Genomic DNA, 11,205 nt, shown 5'->3' with positions numbered 1-11,205 from the left:
GAAGTGCAAGTGGAAAAGTTAAAAGATTTTAATGCCAGTTTCATAGTTTCACTTCCTGCTACGAGCGAGAGAGGGAGAGAGAGAGAGAGAGTGATTCCGGTTTACGATGCGCCCATTTACCCACGTGGTAGATGCCCTCGGGGGGGATCTTCCAACTTCGAGCTAGGTCACGGCTAGAGCCGCTGGCAGGTCGGTACAGTGCGGGTGCTGAAAAAGGAAGCTCCTGTGGAATGTAATTTATTTAAATTCATAATGAGTTTTAAGTTAATTTATTATTTAAAAACGTAGAAAGTTTCCGGCGTTCGGGTTTGGGGCACGGAGAATCGGTTCCAGACTAGAGGCCCATTGCCGGTATCCACGTAAACTTTATCTTTAAGGTGTACGGATCTATTACCGTATGTGATATTAGTGATTATTTTTATAAGTTTTCTTTGCATATTTTCTTTTCAACCAATTCCAAATTTGATGCCATTTTGTTGTAGACATCCTTACATCAAATATTGAATATCTTACATTCAGACGAGTTTATTTTTGAAATTTTATTTAGTTTTTGACTTTTATAATAAATTGGTTCATTCCTGAGCTTTAAAAAATGTCTCAGAGCCGCACGACCTCAATTGCCCTTTGACCTGATGTGTTCGTCCTTCGCCCGCATCTGTTGCCTCGCTCCAGCACAGTTGTTGTCCCGTTCCACTGTAGAGTGACCAGCGCCATCTAGCGATCGGTAACACAACTCGTTACATATTGATCGTACATCGAGATCGAATCGACCACTAGCTGACAGCTAGTAAACAACATCGTGATGAAACGACCCATCCGCATTGCTAAATTATGCCAATATACATCTTGAGTGCATAATTTTCTGCCACGAAACCAAAACTCTCTACCACCAGAGTGCGCTGCGACGCTCTTATACGCGATGGAGGCGCATGGTACGTGTTGGCTGCTAAATACAGTTTGTCTTCAAATGTCCAAAAACTAACTTTATCTTCAACTGTTTCATGTCGGAACTTATTCTCAGCGGTGCATCCAACGTCGATACGCAGAAAATATACCTTTTCTCAGGCAAATTTGTTTCTCGTTTTGTTCCGACACTCATCAAACATTGCAACACTTCCTTACACCAATCATCGTATTCACTATCAGTAAACGAATGATCGCAAATATCTTATTACTACCGTTTGCTTCCCTATCACAGTGTCACCATTGTGTGTGTTCTCCGAACCTGACAAAGCTACACCACACCTATCAAAGGAACTGCCGAAACCAAAAACTTTGGCACCTCCGTTAAGCACACAAAAGGTGTCACAGCCGAACATGGCAACTTCCCGCAAACCCGGGACGTGTCTCGTTAAGCAAGCAAGGAGCAAGTTGTCGAGAACAAACACGCCAAGCCGGATGACCACACACACACACACACACGCCACTTAGCTAATGATGTAAACAGGTGGGAAAAGAAAACTGCTGACGATTGCGCCAACCCTCGCGCGCGTTTGTCTTTTGCGGAGGAAGTTTCGCTGGAGTGCACTTCCGGTAATACATTTTTGGTCACCGACCAGTTCCGCCTGTTGCGTACCCGTACCGTAAGATTGACGATATATGTCACGTAATGTGTTTGTCGTTGTGGTTTCGTCTACCAGAGATCATCATCGGTTGACTATAAGTTATTATTTAGATGAAAGCAATACAAGTGACTGGTAAAAGGAAAGCTATGGAACATTTTTTTTGTCCAAGGTAAATCTACAATTTTACGTACTAGTTTTATCTTCGACATTTTTTTTAGCTGAGATAATTATGATCAAATTAACGTTATCTTAAAGACCGTTTGATGTGCTCCCTGCAAAATTAATTGATAGCGAAACTACGTTGTCCTAACGATGGTCTGAAAGTATTTTCACTATCCTTCATTAAGACATCCATACATGCCAGACAGATGTTCCCTTTTATACAACGATAACACACCATCGACAAAAACTGGTTTACATCGTACACTCAAATCTTCTCACAACATATCGACATGATTTGTTGGTGCTCTCCTATTGGCACAGCATATCGTACTATCATCATTAATACGGCTCATACTACTTACAAATAACAAGCACTACTGCTACTGTCAAGCTGTTCAACACGAAGTCACCCCATCGCACAGTGGGCAAACACCGGGATGAAATACAAAAAGTCATGTTGGACTTTGTACTAAATGACTATTTTTCTGGTTAACTACAGGGTGAAACAAAGTGTAATTCAAAATATTGGCTGCTGTTGCTAATTCGTTCTGAAAATATAAATATCCAAAGTAAGAAATGGAGAAAAAAGTGTATGAATTGAATTTCATTTTCTATTTTTATTGTTTAATTAACTTCGAACACTATTTTCTTCCGTTTGTACTATTAAATATTAAAAAATTGTGCTGTTTTGAAAAGCATTTTTATTCTAGTTTTCAAAACAGTGTTGTTTTTTTTCTGCAGTGCAAATAAATTTAAAGTTATTGAGCTAAGTATGAAATAAGTCCTGGAAAAATCGACAAGAAACGGGGTTTGAAAAAAAATGGCCTCAATTTTTAGGTAGTTTGATTAGCATCAAATTATAGCCTGCAACCTACTCTATTAGTTTATGAGCAGTTCACCTGCAAATATGCGCGAATTCGAAAGTTATTCCAAGTTTTGTTTAAAGTTTTCTATCGAGAGACTAGGCGTCTCCATAACGGAGGAGTTCTTGAATGAGGTACTAGCAAGCGTGTTACAGCGACTTGTGTATACTTTAAATATAAATTAGGCAAATTAAAGCATATAACATCAATACAGCAATGAACAAAAATACAAAGTTAAAGATTTTTTTTTACTTGAAAAAGTAGTTACTTCAAAAGTAGATGGCGTTAATGATCTTACTTAAATTAATCGATTAATTGCTTGAATCGACTAAATATTAAAAATAACACGAAATTGTAAAGCCATAAATTGTTCGATTGAGAACCACTGATAATTTTAGTATCAAATACTAGCACCACCTCGGTGGTGTTGTCCGGTAACATAATATTTAAGTTAAACTTAAAAAGAAAATATAAATAAAATAGTTTTAAACGTTATCTCCTTCAAAATTATCCGATTCGACAAAATTTTTACCGATATTTTCTCTGAAATGCCCACTGTGCAACGCCCAGACGTAAATTCAGACGCGCGAGTCGTTTTATTGTAATTACATTAAAAATAATTACAACGACTAGACGAGGATCGCACTCCGCGGCATGGTTTAGACATCGTGCCACGGTATACAGCGAGTTTCTCAGTCATTATTTTACATCACGCAAATCGTAACCTCAAGGAGGTATTCCGTGACGGGGTTAAGCAACTGTTTCGAACGTTTGATAAACGAACACTGAAAGGTGTGGTACACACAGTGCGTCGACAGTGCCAGGATTTACCGAATGATTGCAGTGCAGCATCCTTTAGCGTGTCGCAATCAACCGCTACTTCGAAGTACCTAGTCGCATTCTCACTAAAACGATACACCTGAACATTGTGTCCCATCGGGTGTTTTGGTAGGTGTATGACAAAGACTGCACAAAAAAACAACAGGTAAAACACTGATCCAACACTAATCGCCAATCCAACCGGACTGTACACTGGGAAATAATTTGACACATCACACCGAAAGGCAATTTGTCCGTTGGTTCGCCCTATCTTCAGCATACCTGGTTTTTTTGTGTGTTCTTCATCTGCCAAGAACAGTCCTGCCCGGGTGTTCGTGTAATATATGGTCTGGTGGCTTTGCATTATTATCCGTACGTATCAACCGGATGGACCATGTAGAACCCACAGATCTGCTAACAAAACGCAGATGCGTGCTGATGTCTGCCAAGGACAAGCGAAGCTTTTTGGCGAGAGTATGTTTCCTTGCATATCCCCCCATTTCGTGAGTTTCCCCGAACTTCCTTTGATCCCCTAGTTCAACGATGTGCAATGACGGTACGTAGCAGCATGTGTACCGTATCATCGTCTTCCTAGCGCTGAATTAAAACTTCAAATAAGTTTTTCGGAAGCATTTTTAATTACTTTTACACACCCAAATCAAGTTAATACTCACGACCACGGCGGTGGACGTGAACGGAATGCTCTCAATGTACGTAATGTTTGCATATTGTCCCTTGTTTTTCCTTTCTGTTTTGCGTCCCATACCTTAAATTCCTGTTGGTTGTTGTGTTTTGTTTAGCGACCACCATTACCCATATGCTTGTGGACGTTCACTTTGCCGCAGTTAGTAAGCAGAGCAAGGAGGTGTATCTGAGAGCGTACCAAAAAAAACCTAGGGACTTCTGATTATGACAGCAAATTGGAGCATACACCCGATGGCAACGACGTATTCGGATGAGCAGTAAAGGACAGAGCACTGGCCCCGGGTTACTCGTGGAACCATACCCATGGCCAATTCTCCACACCGAAAAGGACGACACACGCAATAAAAGGAAACCATGCGGCTTAAGCGGCACAGAATTGAAGGGAGCAATGGGCCTTGATTAAGCTGCCCCCGTGTTTCTAGCGGGAGGTTTTTGCGCTTTATATATGTTAAGCATAATCCGATTCATCAAATAAAAAAAAAATACTCGAAATTTTCGGTCAACCTCAGTTAATGAGGGCCAAGTGCTTGTGCTTGATTTGCTTGTAATTTTGCCCCAAACTGTTTGCTGTACGGTCAAAATTGTGCCAGTACCACCCCGGAGCGGGGAGTGAAGTGTTTCGGTACGACATCAGCTATGTCCGTATGATTGGATGGACATAACCTCAACCCGTTCTGGATGCTCGGATGTAGGAACCGGAGCAGTGCAGCAAAACTATGGGAAGGAAAAAGTTTTTAGCTTTAAATAGTATATTTACGGGTTCCGGGTGGAAGTTAGTCTACACCACGGTATATCGCATACCGGATCGGCGAAAGGGCGAGAGAAAATGTTCAAGCACCGTAGATGAAACTTTTGACCCCTCCGCACCCCTATCGTACAGCTCCACCTCACAAAGGATGGTACGCTTTGTAAAGGATAAACACGACCCTTGCGCTTCGGAAAACCCACCCTGAAGGCAAGAATCTGTCAGCATTGTACAATTAAATTTGTTTTTATTGCATTTTAAGAACTAAAAAGCGACTGACACTCGCCCCGAAGCTGTCGTCGGAAGCGCATACATACAAACACCCATAAAAACACACATACACACACACGGGTGGAACAGTTTGTCCTAAGGGAGACGGATGCAACATTCGCACGATTCACCACGGTACCATTTCAACCCTTAAATTCCGATTCCTCCGGCATGCAATGCAGTCACATTGGAAAAAACGCGATGCTAAAAGGGTTTAGCAGAAGAAAGTTCACACAAATCTTGGCTACTTGCAATATTCTTTTTTTTGCAATGGAGCGCAATTCCGAACGAAATCGGACACGGACGACACGACACGGGTGTCACTTGTCGACAGGCGACCATTCGTTACCGGCCAGAAGCGTAGTTGACGGTCCGTCACCCACTAAACCGTATCCTTCTAGGCTTCGTCCAGCATAACACACCAAAAACTGTTTTAAAAAACACCTACGACGCTTAAGATTTTCGTTCATTTTTTACCTTCGTCCGTTGAACTTTCTTTTGGGGGGGGGGGGTGTGATTTTCTCCACAACTCCAGGATTTCCAGCAAAAGCCCAATTCGGCAGAAAGATTAAACAGCGACAATTTATTGGTTTACTTTTTTATCAACCTTCGCACATCACATCGCCACTAGCAATGCCCCATAATAGGGTTTGGTGTTGGAGCGTGTTTGCTGGGCGGGCCGGTTTGTAATTCTATAGTTGCAACTTTTCTTCGTTACCCAGAATCGCGTTACGTGACCATTGAAAGTTCTTGGATGTAGAAAATTTGCATGTTGTACCCAGGTGGTTGGCGATTATTGGCGGGTCAGATTTTTTTTTACATGTTTGCTATTCCACAGCAGTGTTAAAAAAAAGTTAGAAATGGTGAATTTTTTATGTTACATTCCTATTTCTTTGTATAACTTTTCTTTTATTCAAGAGAAACGGTTTGGTCGTAACATTTCTGGGACAAAAATGCAATTCTAAAATTTTCTTCTTTTTTTCTGTTTACCACTTTTTTCATTTGTTCTTTATCTATTCCTATTTTTCTTCTATTCTTTAATCCTTCCATTCTTTCCTTTCTTGTTTTCTATTTTCAGATTCTCGACTTCGACTTTTCTTTTATTCAAGAAAAATGGCCATATTGCTGTACGTGTAACATTTCTGAGACAGTACTTTTCCACTTTCCTTCTTCTCTATTTCCTAATTCTTAATTCTCTATTATTTTATTCTTCTCTTCTACTTTTTACTACTCTTCTATTTTACTTTTTTAATAGTCTTCTTATTTTCTTATTTTCTTCTTTCCTTCTTCTTTTCTTCTTTTCTATTTTTTAATATGCTATATTACTATACATCGTGCAGGTATGAAAACAACGGTGATGTTACACACATTTTAAAAGGCGTTTCATTCAAAATTTGGAATTTGTAATGGCCGATTGAAAAAAAGAGGACAAATTAGAGGACATTACACCGAAAATATGATATTTGTTTCATTTTATGTATAAAACTAAATATCCAACTGTAGATAATTTACGTTACAGATAGCCGGCATGAAACTGTTAAACAAAACAATATAAATTAAACTAGCGAAATCAATTAGCCACGAACACGTTATTCATTTTCGTCCGAATCGTTACGAATCAATCGATTTATCTAAGCACCCAGTTAACCGATTCTTAAAGCACACGGAATGCTACACTCGGCTGTTCCAAGTGAGAGTCGTTTACACCATCGCCACCATCACTGTTGTAAGCACCACCAACGCATCAGCGCATCAGCACAGCTGAGTGCATTTGGGCGTGTAAATGGCGTGCACGAAGAGGAAAAAGCAAACAAATCTAAACAACACACATCTCGCACCAACACAACGAGCTCGTACTCGTACGCAATTAACCCGTTTTATTTGATCACGACCTCCAAATGTGTGGCCCGCTCAGTGCAGCGAGTGCATCGAGTGGTTCTCTCTCGAAACTCAGATGGTACAACTACAGATACCGTTCCGTGTTGACGTTTTACGACGACTGCACACCGTCGTGACACACTGCCAGTCCGCGCATCGAAACGTTGCCCCATTGTTCCGTATCTTGGCTTGGCTTGGTGGCTTTAGAGGCTAAATAGAAACTAAACGATGTGATAAGCGTGTTCGAGACGGTGTGATAGCAGTGCAAACGTTAGTGATATGAGGTGCTGCTGAAACGGCTGCACGCAACCGGCTACGGACACTGGTTTGTTCGACAAGCGTACCAGCAGCAGAGATGACAGCGAGCGAGAACGAAAATGCTGGCACTGATGCGGCGTTTGATCGGATCATGGAATCGATCGGCAATGACGGTCCATTCCAGCGACGGTACAACATCATCTTTAACGTGATCGCGGTACTATTTTTTGCCATGTGTGTGGTGAATGTGTTGCTCGTACTGGCCGTACCGGACCACAGGTGTAGTATTCCGGCCACGGTCAACGGAACGCACAATGAAACGCAGCTCGAACGATGGAAGCAGTCCGTGTATCCCATGTGAGTAGATAACGAGGGACGGTAGCGGTAGTTGCGTTGGTTGGGTTAGTATGGTCGTATTGTGAATAAATTGCGATCGTTCAGTGCAGCGAATGAATGTTTGTGTGCTAATAAGATGCCCTGCTTTGGACACGATTTGGACAAATGATTTTTTGTGACAACATTTCTCCTAATTATTAAGCCAGTTTTAAACTATTTCACATTTAAAATAGAGTATTTTAAAAGCAAACCCAATATTGTACTAGTTTTTAAATGAAAAAATCGAAAATATTTGTTTCTTCTCGTAATAACAATGCTAATGGATGTTTGAAATATACCAAATCACGAACGAGATATGTGAGATAACAATTTAATTTTGCCAGCACTTAAATTAATCCGGGTTTCGCACGAATTGTGGTCGCACAGATTAAATCAGGGACAATTGAGCTTTCTTATCAGCATTCTCGCGTGCAGCTTAACCCATGTTTGATGCTATCTTTAAGCTAAAAGTGGAGTATCTTCACCCTCTTCCCTCTAAGCCAACAAACACGGTGAAGAATTGGATAAAATAGCGAAGAGTTAGATTGTGTGAACTGCCTGTTTTTTTTATCTAAATTCTGTCCTCACCCACAGGGAGTTCAACAGTCGCGGCGATTATGTGGCCAGCTCCTGTCAGATGTACAATGTGTCGTACGACGACAACGCCAATTTACCGACAGTTCCATCAAACGGAACTGCTACAGTGTCCTGCCAGTATGGATACGATTACGACCGTACCTACTATGATCGTACACCGATCACGGAGCAGGATTGGGTCTGTGAGCGAGAACTGTACGGTACGAATGTGTTCGCCATCGTGCGTGTATCGGAAGTATGCGGTACATTCGTTCTCGGTCAGCTGGGTGATCGGTGGGTAGCTCGAGAAGGAACTTCATCTTCATCTTTTAACACCTTTGCCATCTCTTTCCAGCATCGGACGACTACCGGTGTATCTGTTCAGCATAGTGACGGCAGCCGTGGGACGTGTGTTTGCCATCTTTTCCGCCCGCCACTACTGGCTGTTTGCGGTGTTGGCGTTCATCGGTAGCTTCTCCACCAACACCTCCTTCCAGTCACCGCTGATCATTGCGATGGAAATCTCAAAGGATGCCAACCGTGCCGCCCTCTCGCTGTGGCAGCTGGTCGGATGGACGGCGGGCGTATGTCTGGCACCGCTCATCCTCTGGTGGATGCGCGACTGGGCCTGGTTCATGATCGTCACCTCACTGCCCTGTCTGGTGTTCTACTGCTTCCCACGGTACGCCATCGAGTCGCCACGATGGCTCGCCAGTCAGGGCCGGTACGGCGCGTGTTTGGCACAGCTGCACAAGATAGCCACCGTCAACGGGCAACCGTTCGAGATGAGCGAGGAACAGCTGAAGCTGCTGGTGCCGCGTCCCGAGCGGGAAAAAACCTACGGCATTGCGTCCCTGTTCAGCGGATGGCATATGAGCCGGCTGACCTGTCTGCTGCTGCTCAGTTGGATCTGCAACACCATACCGACGTTCACGCTGTTCCTGCTCAGCCTGCAGATGGGTGGCAATCCGTTCCTGAACAACTTCTGGCAGGGTGCCGTCGAGCTGCCGGCCTACCTTCTCGGTCAGCTGTGCTGCGATCGACTCGGACGACGTTTCACCAACAGTGGCGCCTTTCTAGCTGCCACTATCGCGTGCCTACCGGTGGTACTACTGATCCACCGGCCGGGAACCGAACTGTACGTGACGATGCTTGCAATTGTGGTGAAATTTTTCGTCTGCATCACCTATTTCGCACTGTACCTACAGTCCGTGGAGCTGTATCCGACCTCTCTCCGTCAAACTGGCACCTCGTTCGGTATCATCGTGTCCAATGTGTTCGGTGCCGTACATCGTCTATCTCGGTACCAGCCGCGACCTTCGGCTACCGTTCGTGGCGATGGGACTGATTATGTTTGCCGGTGCGCTCAGTGCCCTCTTTCTACCCGAAACGCTACACCAAAAGCTACCGGAAACGATGGACGAGGGTCGCCAGTTTGGACGTGATCAGCGGTTCTGGTCCATCCCGAAACGTCCCCGCACCGGGGCTAGTGACCGTCCCATCGAGACGGAACTGCACGAGCTGGAAAAACTGCACCAACCTGCCGCGCAATAATTCCGGACCATCGTACAATCGTGTACTTTCATCAACCGGCCCTCCCCCTCCGGTTCGGACATGGCGTCCCCGGAGATACATGCCGCCCAAAGATGAAGCGTCCGATGGTGCAGCGTCACGTGCTCGCCAACGCCACCGGGGTTGGCCACCGGCAATGAAGTGCGGGTGGAACAAAATTCTGCGCGAAAAAATATTTTATTGTTACCTTTTTCGTATAATAAGGCACCGCAACTCCCAGCGGAACCATGGCCACAGGAATGGAAAATTGTATTCTCGTGTTCTCGTGGACCGAAAGGAGCGATTGAAGGGAACGGGAGAAAAAATACAGTTGCAACAGTGAGATCGTGAATTGTTAGAAAAAAAAGCCTGGAAATACTTTGCCGTACGTAGCGACTCGACACACCCGGACAGCGCGTTGTACCGTGATGAAGACGCTTGGAATGCTTTTCAAGTTTCCCACCAAACTGGATGGAGTTCGCTGCTTCCAGCTGGTTGCAGTGGGCGTGGGGAGAGTTCCAAAAAAAAAAACACAACGACCCCAACACAGCATCAACAACGTAACAACAGACTTTGAATAATTTACATTCCACACGAGCGAAAAACGGGAAGACTCGCTGTACCACGAAAAAAACCTATACCACCCCCCCAAAAAACAGTGCCCACGAGCAACGGGGATTTAGAAAACGTGAACTCATCCACGGGACGTGAACGGGAACGGATCTAACGTAGAGGGTTTTCCCATCCCCGGAAACGGCGGGATCCAATCACACTCTCCCGAAAGCGAACGCACGTTACCAAACGCGACAACCCGCAAAACTGCAACGCCAGGTCGTTCGGGTGCTGCAACAACATGGCAGATAGCAGAAATAAATAACGGCAAAGGATAAAAGTCCAACGGACAGCCAAAGCTGGCGGTTGCAATGTGTTTGAGCTGCCACTAATGCTACCGGTTGTCATAGCAACTTTTGCGTGCACTTTCCGTATGGAAACCAGCAACGTCTTAAGAGTCGTCCATCTCGAAGGACATGCAGAGGTGTTTCTCTCCACGAGCACCCTGTTCAATGTGTTGGCAAGATGGCAGTGAAGTTATGCAATCGAATCGGAATGTAGGCTAAAAACCATTTGATATGAAATGCAGAAGGACTATGTTACCCTGTTAGACAGTATTGCTTGTACAAATAGTGGTAATAAATTAAAAAATTTTTAATAATAATAATAATAATAAATATTTAAAATACAATTAAAAAATAAATTAACTTTACAATTTACCAACACCTGTTTGCTTCACGGCCAGCAACAAAGGTTATCACACAACTTTACCAAGTTGGTTTTCAAATAACAAGTTCAAGTAAGAGCACAAAAAAACAATCTCCCATTACACCTATCCATATTACTTCACATCGAATGCTGCCATTTACCTTCCCGTAGCGGCCAA

General features: G+C 43.6%; 1 pseudogene; it reads left to right on the top strand.

The window, feature by feature from the left end:
- The first annotated feature begins 7,362 nt into the window (after positions 1-7,362).
- On the top strand, positions 7,363-9,770 carry LOC128715964 (carcinine transporter-like; annotated as a pseudogene).
- Positions 9,771-11,205: the final 1,435 nt, after the last annotated feature.

Source organism: Anopheles marshallii, chromosome 2, assembly GCF_943734725.1.
Source record: "Anopheles marshallii chromosome 2, idAnoMarsDA_429_01, whole genome shotgun sequence".
Taxonomy (NCBI): domain Eukaryota; kingdom Metazoa; phylum Arthropoda; class Insecta; order Diptera; family Culicidae; genus Anopheles; species Anopheles marshallii.
Note: the sequence above shows the minus strand (reverse complement) of the source record. Positions and strands in the feature narration are given on the sequence as shown.